The 16,428-nt window shown below is 34.1% G+C and overlaps 1 protein-coding gene across 1 annotated transcript in view; it reads left to right on the top strand.

The window, feature by feature from the left end:
• Fut9 (fucosyltransferase 9 (alpha (1,3) fucosyltransferase)) overlaps positions 1–16,428 on the top strand; it is a 150,815-nt gene that overhangs the window by 82,867 nt on the left and 51,520 nt on the right. Inside the window, exon 2 of the mRNA XM_013016649.1 lies at positions 1,960–2,048. The gene's annotated coding sequence lies outside the window, so the exon portion shown is untranslated. The remainder of the gene's footprint in view (positions 1–1,959; positions 2,049–16,428) is intronic.

The raw sequence follows: 16,428 nt of genomic DNA, 5'->3' as shown, positions 1-16,428 counted from the left end.
CTTCCTTCCTTCCTTCCTTCCTTCCTTCCTTCCTTCCTTCCTTCCTTCCTTCCATCCTTTATTTCTTGTGCCACTACTAGGGCATGAATTCAGCACCTTCAGCTCTCAGTACAGCTCCTTTGCTAACTGTCCAAGGTCTACAACTAGAGCCACACCTCCCATTCCCTAATTAGGCATTTCTAAAGCTACTACTCGTTTCTCTATATGTAAATGTTTTAATCCTTATGTCAGGAATTATAAACAATATATCACATACTTTTTATACAAAGAATCATATTTGAGGATTTGCTCATGTTATAGATCTTAGCACAGATAGACATAGTTTCAACAAAGAAATTTGACTATCTACAAAATATTTCACTCATTTTCTAATCTGGAGCTTTAACACTCCTGTAAGTAGATCTGTAGGCAGAAACAGTCTTATGAATAAAACCCAAGAAGCCATGTGCAAATGAAAGCTATAATCAGAAAGAGGAGACACTTTGAAGTTATCTGGATATAACCACCAGCCACATACAGTCCATTCCAGTCTCCAAATATCAGTTAGTTCTTTGAATTATCAAAAGCTCAAAATATGAGGAAAGCAAAACCTACCTTTTGGTATTGACTACATGATAATTTCACACCCTTACAAAACACTAGATAATGTTACAAAACATAAATGAAGTTATATATTTAGATCATTTTGTATATTTGAAAGAGAACAATCAGATGCAATTTTTACATCATAACACATCTATTTTCCCAAGACAGTATTTTTTCAACGATGTTTAAATCTAATAAGTGTGTGTATGTATATATGTGTGTGTAATATATGGGAGGGTGTTACTAAATTGGATGGAAAATTAATTTCATTCTCTACTGAGCATAATCCAAGGTTAAGTGTAAACTCTCCAAAAATTAAAATTTACTGATTTAAGGATGAAAAAATTTCAACTGTTTGGGGTTCATAGAATTGGAACAAAGGGGTGTGTGTGTGTGTGTGTGTGTGTGTGTGTGTGTGTGTGTATTAAATGTGGGGCAGATAACAGATACATTTGGAAACTTCCAGCTACATGTGATTGAATGGAGCCTGCTCTATAGAGAAAACACATTCTGGGCAGGAAATAGATGCATATAACACAGTTTTAAGGGGTATTGTCTTAGAGGGGAAACAGATCTGCTCTCTATTTTAGTTTGTTATTTTCTAATTTAAATTTGGTCCTATCTGTGATGATGAATGTCAATGTACTTATTTTTCATTTTATATTAAATCGAAGCATCATTTATTATAGAATAGATAATTCAAGGAAATCTGAAAATGCTTTCATTTGGACTAATTATGCATATTGACTGCCACATACCAACATGAAATTATAGATATTTAGGCAAGTAATTTAATTATTTAATCTTTATTTTCCTAAGTGTCCACATTATTTTAAATGTCCAGACAATTCTGTAACTTTGTTTTACTTAATTTTGTTTCTATAAGTGAAAACCATGAAAATAGACAGCATGAAATGTATTTGAATGTTATGAGTAATTTAGATGTTTTTTAATTTAGATTTTTGATTACAACATTGACTATATTTTTTTAGACAAGGTCTAATTACATAGCCTAAGCTGGCCTTATAATCCTCTTGCCTTAGCCTACTAAATGCTGTAATTAGTGATGTACATCACCATGTGTAACTTTACCTTTTTAATATTGCCTTTAGTATATATATATATATATATGTATATATATATGTATATATATATATACACATACATACTATTGACTCATGTGGTTCAATAACATTTTCCTAAAAATTGAAAAAAATCATAAATGAATGAAAAACAGGTGAAAATAATGCCTACAAAAATTTTCAAGTTTGCAAAATGTGTATTTACTTTAGGTCTGTTGTTGTTATTATTTAGTTACTATTCTAATATACATAGCACATTTAGCTAATGCATTTCTTTATTTCTCTCTAACAGGTTTAGAATGTAAAACCTCAAAGATTTGGCAACACAGAGGAGTAGTTTAACAACCGTCTCTGTGCTTTCCATGATATGTCCTCTGTATTGTGAGTATTTGCGTTCTTAAGCCTACTTGCTTGTGGGGAAATAAAGCATCATTTAAGAACTTACAAATAACAGGATGTTTCTGAAAATTACAAGGTGAAGTTCAGCAGAGATATAGAAAAATTTATAAAATTGCCTAATCTTGAAGTCAAGGTCCAGAAATTTAGTGTAATTCTGTACTTAAAGCTTCAAAAATGGTCCATCATGATCAAATGTAACATACTAAAATTTAATTATTACTCACAAGTCTTGCACTTAAATTTCTTGAGATTTCCATATCATTTGTTAGTTTTCTAGAAAAATATAGGCATGCAAAGGCATACAAATTTAGTATTTAAAGTTCCTAAATGTCCTCTTTTTTACTTCTTTACTTCTTGTTTATTCACCTTCCTGCCTACCTGGCTGCCTCTTGCCTTTCTTCTTTCATTCCTTCCTTACTTCACTTATTTCTCTTTTCCCTTCATTTCTTCCTGTCTTTCTTCTAAAGTATCTTTTCAAACTATAATTGGTTCTGTACTATTAAGCTTATGTCAGCTTCTTCCAATATTTGTTTTATATATATATTAATTATGTTTTGAGTAAGTTTAACTTTGCTTAGGTAATATGTATACCAAGTTATTTATATGTTACTTATAATTGATCGAATATGATTTTATAATTATTACATCTAGTTATTATATATTAGCAATTAATTTTAATTATATACTATCAACACATAAATTATGGTTTGTAATTATGTATACAAACAGTAGGTCAAAAAATTTGAAATGTGTGTTTGGCAGGGACATGTTCATATTACTGAAAAACAATGAAAGAGATTAAGACTGGACACAATGCATTGGTTTTGAATGAAGAATTACTGATACTTTAGTCATAGTGAAATAATAAATTTTTGAGGAGACAGAAACACATACTCTGCCTTGAACATTAAGGAAGGACATATTCTATGTTATGTGTCAATTTAAAAATAAAAATAACAGTTTTTAGGAGCAAACAGATAAGAAAAAAAGAAATGCTAAGCCTTAAGTACCAAATCATAAGAACAGGAAAGAGACAGCCAAGTCATTTTGCCTCAAAGACAAGTAACTATGAAGCAGAATCTTTTAATTATAAATATTTACTATTTATTACATGGTTGGGGGAATCCCTAAACACTTGGAAGAACCAAGTTGCACCTAGAATTCTTTATTCTTGATTCTCTCAGACATTTTCTTGCTGGAGCTTCTGCTTAAGGATATATAAGCTATTATCAACAAACAAGCCAAGAGGAGAATCTCAGGATAACATGTAGTTCTATTTTTACTTTATTGAGGAATTTCCATACCAATGTCCACACTGGTTTCCTTAATTAACCTTCACACCAAGCCTGTGAAACTTCTTTATCCCTGCATCCTTGACAGTATTTGTTCTTGCTTGTACTCTTGATGATGGCCATTCTGATAGCAGTGAGGATAAATTTGCTTTTGTGGCCAAGGCTGTTGAACACATTCCTTTATTGGCCATTTTACTTTATTCAAGAATTGTCTGTGCAATTCATTTTCCCATTTAATTGGATGTTGGTTTTTCAGAAGTTTACTTTTGAGAGTTCCTTTTATTTTATGGTTGTTAATCCTGTGTCAGATAGCAAAATTTTTCTCTTCCCATTTTGTCTCTTCACTCTAGTGACTTGTTAAAACTCTTACTGTTTAATCAAAATTGTGGTTTAGTTTTAATCCTTGTGTAGTTCATTTGTTTCAACACACTTTGGTAATGCCAACTTTAGGTTATATACACATATAGGCAACTGGTGAAGCATTGTTAGTTCCTCACTTCAATTTAAAAATAGCCATATTTTAAGAGTAAAATCAATAATGTGGCCAGAATTGTCTATAAAAGCAGGATAAGAATTTCCCACTTTATATGACATAATAATACAATGTATTTTAACTATTATTCATGTTTTAGAATATTTATTAGTTATATAATTCTACAGCAGGGAGATTATAATGTTATTTATTTTTATGCCAAAAGGCTCACTTTAAATACCTATTTTTTGTTGAATTTCCACTGGGCTACTATATTAAAAATCATTGCTAATGAATATGCATTATATGAGATCCCAAAATGTTTTTACTTTAGGAACATCTAATAGGATATATGAGAACCCTTCAAAATCATAAAGTGGGAAGTAATTTCTTTTTTACTTATGAGATGATCATTTATCTTACCAAACCATTGACCATATCTTTCCTTAGAAAACAATCATTCCTGGTATAATTTTGTTCAATTGACACCCGTTATTTGAAAATAAATGGATTCAATTTATGAAGCAAAACCTACCCATCTGAGGGTTGTGTCATATTTTTTTCCTTTAATCTCTGCATCAATTTATTGTTATCTCCTGCAATTCCTTTATGTTAGAGTGATCTCATAATGCACAGTTCATATATGTAGAATATATATAGTATACCCTCACTTATCAATAAATCAAGCTTTCTACCTATTGCTTTCCAATTTATAGTGCCAATTTTTATTGGAGTTTATTTCTTAGGTAATTTGAATGCACTTTTATTAGGCTATTTGAAAGTCATCTTGGATGTGCAAAGATTATAAGCAATGATGGTCTCTATAACAGGGTGGTCTCTATCTTCGAATTATAATAACAATAAACATAGGAGGCACACACACACACAAAATCAGTTTGGTTGTCCCATGTTTAAATTTCATTTAATTTCAGCTGTATATGCTCTGAAAATAATACCCTCCACTCTCCTTCCTTACCGCATACAATTTTTTGAGTTGTTACTGATTTTTTCCCCATTAGAACTCTTGTTTCTACAGTAAGGCTTATTTCATTCTATTTATTTTTATTGTTTCATTTACGAGGTCATTCAAATGTATTCTTTTGTGTTATTATGAAGGCATTTCTCTTTTGAACTAAGCTGACCTTGTATTCTGTTAGCAAATAAAAGGTGCTTAACATATTCATGATACTGAATTTCTAAACAAAATACCGTGGAACCCATTTTTTTTCAGTCAGGGCAAATGTGTTTAAAAGTAGCCAGGGCAGGACTGCAAATCTAAGGGCTTCAGGGTCCCAGTGTTTGTGTGAGCATTCTTTATACAGTAGGAAGTGGTCCTTGACTAGAGGACATGGAACTTTATGAGGGTAGACTATGGATGAGAAGAAAAGACTATAATGAATAGATTAAAGATTCACAAGTTACATCAATTAGATAAAAAAAGGAGCTGTTTCCTAATGAAGAAAGAAAAGATGGAAGAAGAATGAAACCTGGTGTGAATGCTAATGTCTCATTAATTATACCACTTCCCATGCTCTTGGAGAATTCACTTTGAGTACTTCAGTAACACAGTAACTAGGATTCCATGAATTGCTTGAAAAAATACATAGGCACCAATGCTTGAGAAAATGCCTCTCAGGATGGCGGATATCTTGGTTCTTGGACATCAAAGTAGCATTCAGGTTCACTGTGGTTAAGGAGCCTGTGCAAACATTTCAGACACATCAGTTGTTACTGATCTGGGTACCCAGCCTGAATGCACATGTTCTTTTCTAGGGATTCAAAATAATTGTCCTCTAAGGGAAATATTCTAAAGTATTCTTTTATAAACAATTGTAATTGAACTGTATGCACATGCCTTCAAACTTAGAAAAAGCAGTCATCCTTCTGATAAATGCTAAATCTGTCTCTTACGTAGTATCAGTGTGAATCCTTGCAATTTGGCTGATCTGATTGTGCTAATACTATTCTATTGTTGAGTGCTCCTCTAAGACTATTTCTGGACTCTTATTCAGAAATTCTTCAAACTTTAATTGTCCAGTAACTCCTTTAAGGAAATTGGTGTAGCATAGCTAATACCCTTGCATGTAAAGACTGGTGAATAATAACATCAACCTCAATATATTGGACTTATAATTAGACAGGTTGGCACTCAATATTGCAAACCCTAGTACTTGGCTAAGCAAATGAGTTATTACCATTATTTTTTTCTTCTATGAGCGGTTTCTCTTTAATTCTAAAATATCACCACAACTTATTCTTTGCACTGTAAATTTTATTTAAAAAAGCACTTGTATAAAGAGAAGTAGATCCGGGTGCCAGTGGCTCACTCCTTAACTAGCTACTCAGGAGATGGAGTTCTGAGAGTCTTGGTTCAGAGCCAGCCCCAGATGATGAAACCTTGAAACTCTTCTCCAGTTAGCCAGAAAGAAAATAAGGAAGTGAAATGTGACTCAAGTGATTGTGTAGCTACTTTGAGCAAAAATGCCCAGTACCAGAAAGAAAAAGATAAAACATAAAACACCAAAATAAGTAGTACATACCATGAATGACAAAACATCCAGCTATTTACCATTGTACAAATAACATCTGGAAAACTGTCTTGATTTTCTTACTGTTCAACGTTGTTTTCCTTGTTTCCATACCTACACTTTAATTATCCGTGAACACAGACTAGTAAGCTATGCACACAAGTGCAGAGATGGTACACTCCCTCCTCTAATTCTCTTTGTTTCAAATCATTCTTCAGCTTTTGAACTCTAAGAGGGAAGTCAAACATTTCTTCCAAAATTCCTTCCTCTGAAGAGGAAGTTCTAGGAAGACAGCATATTTTCATTCCACTGCTCTTGATGAGCAGATATGTGTGTTCCTTAATTCCCTGAGGAATTGCTGCTGTTACACATTCATCCCCTGAGTCTCCTGGGAGTCATGCTCAGGAATCCTTCCAGGATATCAAGGCTGAGAAAAGGATTCCAATTAATTTGCAGCTATCATGGAAACTACCAAAGCCATCTTTCTCCTCCACCTTATTACACAGAAAATTTCTCATTGTTCTCAAGTAACTACTTCTCTGTTATATGGGAATGAGGAAGGGAGGTGATTGAAAATGTACTGAATTGCCTAGAACAGGTCAATAAACAATGGGAATCATTGTTTTATTTTTTACTGCCACCATGATCATATGAAGAGTGTATTGCAGTCTTCATGTCTTATATGAACAAGTCTCTGAAGTTCAATTTCCCAGAATCTCTCTGAAATCCAACAGCATCCAACAGAGCCATTTATCATTTCTATTTCTCTCCATCCTCTCTAACAAAACACCATGTTGCCCATGATGACCATTTTCCCAAGTTTATATTGACATCACTTGATTTTTGGAACAAGTAGAAAACCTACATGATGTTATTTGCTGACACCATAGGAACCTACAAAATTCATCTTTCTTCTTTACCCTATTACTTAAAAAAAGTTTTATCTCAACTAAAGCATGTTCTAGAATTCCTAACATTTTAGATGTCATTTCCTCCTCTTGGAAAGACAAATATTAAATTAAAAATAGAAATGTACCCAGAAACATAAATGTATGGTTGCTTCCTATAATCTTAGAATTTGGGTGACAGAGTTAGGAGCATTATGAATTCTAGGTGAGCCTGAGCTTATTAGTAGAACCTGTCTTCTAAGAACCCAAGTGGTCAACTGACAGTAAGCGTACTTAATATGTACAAAAGAGGAGGAAGGGGAGTAAGAGGAGCACCAGGGGGAGGAAGAGGAAAAAAAGAAGAGGGAGGGAGAGAAGGGGAAGAGAAAAGAAAAGAATATATAAAAGTCATATATTTAGCAGGGGTCTAATGGCTCACATCTATAATCCTAAATATTAAAAGCTGAGATATGAGACTCATGGCTTGAAACCAGTCTAGGCTGGAAAGTCCTTGAGACTCATTTACAATGCACCACCAAAAGGCTGGAAGTGGAGTTGTGATTCAAATGGTACAAAGCTAGCCTTGAACAAAACAAAAGCAAAGGGATGGTGCCCAAGCCTTGAGTTCTAGACACACACACACACACACACACACACACACACACACACAAAACACAATGTTTCAAGTAAGAAAATACATTAATATTCAACATAATGCTAGACAATTAAGTGATTTTTAAAGTTTCAAGAACTTACATTTTTGCCATTTCTTACCTACAAGCAATTACAAGCTGAAAATGAGCTAATGTCAGCTCCTCCCACCTTAGACAGGAGGTATAATATTGGAGAATATCTTCACAGATTTTTTTCCACAATGAAGCTTCCAGCTGTCTGGGATTAGGCCCTCAAGAAGGAGGAATGATGGAGCTGTGTTAGCCTGATGGAGCTGTGTTAGGCTGACTACCTTTGCCTGCCATTTACTTTATTCAATTTTACTTTATTTTGTGTGTTTTGGTGACTTACAGATTCATTTTAATGAGAAAATATTTTGTGTATCTTGAGATACCTTAAAAGATACTTTAAAATTTTAAAGGTATTATCAATTGCCATACCCTGACAAATTTCATATAGAAAAATTGCCTTAAGTAAAAATCTTTTCCGCATTCCTAAAATTCAAGACAGAAATGCAAAACAATACAATTAAAAAATCATACTATTTGGTTCAGAACACGTTTTTTAGTATTCTTGCACATCTAGAAAGTTTAAGGACTCTGTGTGTGTGTGTGTGTGTGTGTGTGTGTGTGTGTGCATGCACACATGCATGCATGCTTGCTCTCGCACTTAGATACTAAATGATGTAGCCGAGTCAAAACTTTAAGTGTCATTTCCAAGAAGCAATGCCCCTAGAGAAGTAGAACTGCTAATTAACTTTCCTTAGAAGATAAACTTTTGTACTTCATAGAATTTATTTAGGCCACTGAACTCAGCTAAGATTAAGTACTGGGAAACAGTAAACCTGGAAAGGGAAAAGGATATTTGGAATTATTGCAATCATTTGAAATGTTATTTTTTTAATTTAAGAAAGCCGATCTTAAATTCACTTTGTAAGTGTCAGGCTCAGACCTTAGTTTAAGAACTAAGCTCAGGGACTGAGACACCTTAGTTCAAGCAAACACAGCAAATTGTACATCTCCACCTATAAAACTCATTTTATAAATGCTACTCCAGTCTCCTTGGGTGGTTACTAGAATCAATGTTCATAATTCATAAGTGGACTTAATGTTCCACATTAAATGGTCAGTAACTGCCAACTATTGGCTTGACAGCTCTATGGAAAGGATTACACAGTCCTCATTTATACACTCTTGTTGCATTTTGTCTGATTTCTTATATAAGTACAGCTTTTCACTTATTAAAAATATTTTCAAAATCTATAGTCCCTTATATAAAAAATAAAATGTGCAGCTCAGTACCTGTATCTCAAGCCTATAATCTTAGCTACTCAGGAGGCTGATATGTCAAAAGCCCTTGGAAAGCTGGAAAATAACCAAGACCAGTTGATCTCCACAGCAATGTGTATGACCATTGCACTTTACTACCTCCCACCTTTGGTGTACACATTTTAACTTTCATTAATATTTATTAATTTGTTTACAGAAAATGTAAACTAAATTATGGTAAAATATCCATTTCGGTTGTGTAGAACCAACTGCAATTCATTTGTTCCTGGTCCTCAGTGCAGTGCTATTATGTAACCTTGTCAAATTAGCTGCATGACACATTCAAATTTCATGCCATTATCAAAAGGTAGAAGACATTGTATTATTGAGACAACCTGCTACAAGTTCAGAAATAATATGCTGTTTGAAAAGAGAACAGATAAAATTATTGGTGAATTTAATTTACCAAATGGCATTATTGAATGTTACATAACTTGAATGGCAGATTGGGGAAGAGAAAACATCTATGGTGTGTATGTTTCTTCTTTCTTCAGTAACAAAAAAATCCAAATATATATAGTATATTCAAACATAAGCATATTATGATGTATGTATGTGGGTGTATATATATATATATATATGAAGGACATTTTATTCACTGACAAGGTGGGTTAGTAGAGTTATTTCTATAGCTTCTGCTTTTTTCTTTTAAAAAAATGTTGTGGTCTTGGACAATATTTAATTTGGATTAGAAATAAATAGGTGAAGGTTACTATGCCCCTGGGAAGGGTGTTAATAAGTGAATGCCAGAGGTTGTACATTAATGTCACCATGCAGACTGCTTGAAGCTAGAGAGACTAGTTGCGAGCCAGTCTAATTAATTCTGATCATTTTTCAACTTTAAAGGCAATCGTGACCATCAAGATTTAAGAAAGATAATGAACAATAAGAATACCATGTAAGGATCTACACAGCAAATTAAACTGCTCTTCTCTTCAGCAATATGCCAGCTGTTGAAAAGAAATGGCAGTGAAGTGGAGAGTTGATGTTTAGTAAGATTCTGATTTGCAGGAAAAATGAGGTCTTCAGTAGTACTCAACAAAATTGGAACCGTAATTAATGATGCTGTATTTTGCCCTCAGAATTTCTAAGAGGTATGTTTTATTGTGTCTTCTTACCACAATTAAAAAATGAAAGCATTAATGACAGAAAAAAGTCCTTTGGAAATGAAAATGTAAGAACAAACATTCTTCTCTGAGACTAAAAGCATCATCTATGCCACTTCTAGTGACTTTTTTTTCTTCTTTTTTTAACATGTTTTTTATTGTGAAAATACTGTACAGAGGAGTTACAATTACATGGGCAAGATAATGAGTACATTTCTTATCAAGCATTGTTGCCTCCTCCTTTGTTTCCCCTTCCTATTCCTTCCCATCTCCCTCTAGTGACTTTTAACTTGGTGATGCGTTACATGGCTTGCTTGGTTTAGGTCTACTGCTCTCCGCATGAAACACAACTTTTTTGAGGTGAAGGTATTTAATAGGATCCCCTAAGATTATAAAGGGAAGGGAAGTAAGGGAGAAAGTTAGAGGGAAGAAGTTGGATCAAAATCCATTGTATGCATGTGTTCAACTGCTATATTCTAATGAAAATCATTTTTAAAAGCAGTGAAGATAAAATCATGCAAAATAATCACTTACAGATTGACTTTTATTCATCAATTGGTGATTTATCTTGTCTTCCTCTTATCTAAAAAATACATTGATGAGATACTATTGGACATATGTAGAAATCATATCCATATACGACATGAGTATGTTGTCACTGAAATATCAGCAAACAGCTAAAAAGCAATTTACCTTATAATTTCTAGTTGAGTAGATTGAAACATTTAGCCTTTTAGCTTTTCCCATGCAATATATGGTATAGTAACAATATATGATATAGTAACAATATAAGATATAGTAACAGAAGATGAATTCAGATAAGTACAATAATACCTTAGTATTAAAAATGAACAGAGCTGGGCATTGATGGCTCAAGCCTGTCATCCTAGCTATTCAGGAAGCAAAGGTTTGAGGATCATGGTGGGAGTCTAGCCTGGGAAGGAAACTGCATCCTGTGTGTTGTGATTATTAAATAATTTTGTTTTGCTTATTGTGCTTTATATTTTCATTGCAATACACTTCTTAATGTATCAATAATTAGCAGTCCTTTAGAACACTGAGCATTCAGTAAATAATTTGCAGAAGATTAAGAATTACCTCATATTATGGAAAACTTCACAGTGCTTGTATGCTGTACTGATGCTTTTTAAGTTCATGAGAGAACAAATTTCATTTTTAAAAAAATACAGAGAATCACTTAAGTGTGGCAATATTCTGTGTAGGATACAATAAGGATATTCTGGGATTTAAAACAATTAGAGAAAAGAAATAATCTTATTCTCAGACTAAAAACCATTATTAAGTAATTTCACAAGTAACCAATTGAATGTGACTTTGAATGTTGTTTATGAACACCAAATTCTATATGACTTACAAACTGGTCTAGCTCTTTACAGAGCATAGATTACATCCTAAAAAGTTGAATAGGACATGGGAAAATGGAAATTTTATGACACAGATAACAAATCATTGACATTTACCTTTTCTTGTGTTCTATGTGTATAAAGATGAAATTAGATTCATGGTCACCTGAAAATGGTCAGCAAATATTTACCAAGAACTTATTAATTCAAGGGATACTTAAGTTGGTGTAAGGCAGGGAAACTATGAGACACATCTCTCTTAAAAAGTGTAAAGAATAATTCTTCTCTCTCTCTCTCTCTACCCTCTCTTCTTCTCTCTCTGTGTCTCTCTTCCCCTCTTCGTCTCTCTCTCTCACCCTCTCTCTCTTTTTCTTTATCAAAACCAAAAGTCCTTCCTTCCATGCACATATGCTTCTACTTGGGAGGATATATTGACCTTTAAGTAAACCATGGTGGCTTTCAAACTATTGGAGTGTGTGTGTGTGTCTGTGTGTGTGTATTTGTGCACCAGTGCTGGGATTTGAAAACAGGACCTGGATGCTGTTTCTGAGTGTTTTTTTTTTCCTCAAGGCTAGCACTCAACTCCACTTCTGGCTTTTTGGTGGTTAATGGTCACACATCTGCCCAGGTTGGTTATGAACCATGATCCTCAATCTCAGCCTTCTGAGTAGCTAGGATTGCAGGCATTAGTTACAGGTACTTACTCTGTTTAATTAATTTTGAAGAATGTATTAATCAATGCCAGATGCATTCCTTCACAAAAATCGAATCTTAGAACCTTTTGCTATCTTCCCATTCAAAATATTAAAGGGATTATGGTATCATTCTCCAATATAAGGGAAAGGAATGCTTGGGCAGTGGTGACTCACACCTGTAATCCTAGTTCAAAGCCAGCCTAAGCAGGAAAGTCTGTGAGACACTTATCTCCATTTAACCACCTGAAAACGTGAAGTAGACCTGTGACTCAAAGTGGTAGAGCAAAATGTCTCAGGGGCAGCATCCAGGCCCTGAGTTCATGTCCTATGACTGATCCAATAAAAAGAAAAAAGGGCTTTTTGAAAGAATGACTGAGTCTAGGACTGGAACAGAGAAAATGAAAGTGAGCTTTCTAAATCTCATTTTCCAGAAAGTAATGGAATGTGAAAAAATACAAAAGAATCGGGGCCTATCAAAAATATAAAAAGACAAGATGAAAGATTTCCTAGTACCAAATTTTAGAAAATTATAATTGAACCATTCGACAAAAGTTATCCAATGTATAAAACGAATACCTAAGTTAATAAGTGGTTAGATAGTTAGACAAGGGAGAAAACATAGATGTTTCAAGAAGAAAAATTTTCAGTGTATAGATCCTCCTTATGTAAGGAGAAAGGAAGGAGGAAGAAGAGGAAGAAGAGGGGGAAGGAGAGGAGGAGGGGAAGAAGGGGGAAGGAGAGGAGAGGGGGAGAGGGATGAGACATATTGAGAGCAGATATCCTGAGCATAATGTGATGTGAATAATACATCCCTTACCACTTTGGTCTTTCTCTGGAAAGTCATGAGTGCAGGCTAAATTGGAAAATGGTATGTAAATATCCTAACTAAATAGACCCAATGGTAGAACACATCAGAGAGTGGAAGCATAGATTCTAAGAGGAGAGAGGAAGGACTATTTACTAAAGCTACAGGAAACATAAGTAATGCATGTATGAACCAATGTGCTTTGGTTTAATAATGACCAAATGGTTATGATCACAGCCAGCATCATTTCAGTGTAAATGTTAATGAGGTTAGGTGGGAGGTTTAGAAGTGGCATTCGCAAACATAAGTAGTTATTTCAAAATTTTTTATGGGAACAACAATAACATTATTATGTTGACATTATTATGAGACATTATTGTTATGTCTCTAATAGAAAATTAGAGACAAACGTAGAGAATATGGTTATGTTTTTCCTTTCATGTTTAAGAATATGATTTTGTTTTTCTTTTATATTATAGTTAAGATTGAAAAAGACCGAAAACCACTTGAATTCAGATAAAGAAATGACCAAATCCCATTCTGATTTGGTTTGGTTCGATTGGGTTGGGTTGGAATTGATTCAGTTTTATTTATTTTTATTTTTTATTGTGAAAATACCATAGAGAGGGGTTACAATTACATGGGCAAGGTAATGAGTGCATTTCTTATCAAGCATTGTTGGAAAAAATTATACTGTCAAGTAAGCCAGGCCCTAAGGAACATAGGTCCCATGGTTTCCTTTATTTGCGATAACTAGTCTATGTCTGAAACAAGCAGAAATGGTCAGATAAGCTGATGTTAGGGAAATGAACCCCAAGATAAAGATTCAAATGTTTTTTTTTTCTTTCTTGCTATTGTTTCTAACAATTTATGATATTTCTTTGTTCCTTTGTATGTCCCTCCCCCACGATATAACCTCTGTTTTCACTGTATTTAATGTTGGTAAGGGAAGGGAAGGGAAAAACAAATTGTTTAACTAGGGATACAGGTGGACCCATTGCAACAATAAGATGTACAGGATGTTATGTCAAAAATGAACTTTATAACTTTGGCGCAGGGTGTGGGGGGAGATGGGAAGGGATGGTAAGGGGAAACAAAGGAAGAGGCAACAATGCTTGATAAGAAATGCACTCAATTTTATTTTAAAACACAATCTTACTACCAAGGCAAGGCTGGAAATCTCAATTCTCCTGCCTCCAGTCTCCAAAGGTCTGCAATTGTAGACATTCACTCCCATGTCTGACAAAGCCACATGAAATCTAGAGAGCTGATCTTTCACAATTACTAAAGTAAAAGTGGTAATGATAAAAATACACGTAGATAACTTAGAATGTTTAAATATGGAATACTGAGGAATTTCCCATCTGCTAGATTTTGAATTCTTTTTGAAATACAAGGCAAATTCTTCTGCTGGGAATAAAATCAAGTTTAAATCATTGAGGATTTAGGAAAGTTCTGAGTATTATGAAAGTGCCATTTGGGGAGATGAGTGAATGGCTTTAGAGTTCGTAAGTGGGTTAGGCTTTATGAATTTGTACCTCATGATATTCAAGTACATGAATTTTTTCTGAAAGCTATCAGTATTCTTAGTATAAAAGACTAAGGAAACAGTTGATTGACTCCATTAAAAGCTTATAGGAGCTGAAGTTTCCAGGGAGATTTTATATAAGCCAGAGAATGGCCATCATGGTTTATACACTTAATCAAATTTTTATCAACAACACTGTAGTTTGGCTGGGTGCTGGTGGCTCAAGCCTGTAATCCTAGCTAGTCAAGAGGCTGAGTTCTGAGGATCCAGTTCAAAGCCAACCCAGGCCATGACACTTTTATCTACAATTAATGACCAAAGCTACAAGTGGAACTAGGTCTCAACTAGATATTCTAGCTAGCTAGAGTGCTAACTTTGAGCACAAAAGCTCAGGGATGGCAGCCATGTTCTGTGTTCAAGCTCTAAGGCTGACACCAAAAAAGAAAGCAAAATTTCTATGATTGACTTTAAAATATTTTATGTTACTTACATTATATCATATTATTTAAGCACCTACAATTTTTGAGAAGGTAGATAATTTATCTGCACTTTTAAAAGAAAGAAAAATAGCAACTTAGTGAAGTTTACGGTTGTATTCTGAAGGTTTTTGGCCCCTGGAGATTCATACGTTGTAAACCTAGTCACCAATATGATCATATTAGGTGGTGCCTTTGGCAAGTAAGGAGGTTTGGAAGGCAGGACACTCACAAATTACATTAGATTGTATTGTGCCCTTAAAAAGAAGCTACAGTGCACAGCTGTGCTGTTTCATGAGAACTCAGAGAGAAGATTCCCAGTTTGCCAGCCCCTTGACATTGAGCATCTCATCCTCCAAACAATGAGATTTTGTTGATTTGTAAACTAACCAGATTATGCAGATCTTCCCTTCAATGGCATAACTTCTTGATGTCATCGTTAGAAATGAAGCCAATCCCATTTTAATTCTAAACAATGTGGTTTTATACATTACATCTTTCTCTGAACTAATTTTCTACATCTTTTTTACTTGCTTAACCTTGCAAACAGTACTTTAGCTTTTAATACATGACTTTCCTACATTAAAAAGTGCAGATACCAGCCTAAAATGTTTTATTAAGGTTTGTTGTGAGGAAGAAATTGTATAGTGAATTTGTGACAAAGAAAACGAGCTTTACAAAGTCGGTGGTGGGGGGAAGGGGGGGAAAGAGAAGGATTGGGATTGGGGGGGGGGGGGGAGGCTGGGAAGGGATGTGAAGGGTAAACAAAGGAGGAGGCTGCAATGCTTGGTAAGAAATGTACGCATTATCCTGCCCATGTAATTGTAACCCCTCTGTACAGTATGTTCACAAATAAAATAAAATTAAATTTAAAAAAAATTAAAAAAAAGAAAACAAGTAGCATTTGTGAATGCCAGTTATGCTACAACTTCTCACATTAATATGAAGAAAACTTCAGAGATACCTTAACAGTTATTTATTCTGGTAATCATTAATAGAGTAGACATGATATGACAGGCATCACATTGCCACTAGAAAAATAAGAACTTAAAGGTACATATTTGCCGTGAATGCTTTGAGGGTCAAAGGGTGAAGTTATCCAGGCAAGCTAATTTTTGTCAAATGAATTTCAGTCATGCAGATAATAACAATGAGATGTTGCTGATATCAAGTACAGAATAGCTAGGAAATTTACCAAAACTTTCCAGA

The sequence above is a fragment of the Dipodomys ordii genome, unplaced genomic scaffold, assembly GCF_000151885.1.
Source record: "Dipodomys ordii isolate 6190 unplaced genomic scaffold, Dord_2.0 Scaffold32, whole genome shotgun sequence".
NCBI lineage: Eukaryota > Metazoa > Chordata > Mammalia > Rodentia > Heteromyidae > Dipodomys > Dipodomys ordii.
This window is presented reverse-complemented; position numbering and strand designations above follow the sequence as displayed.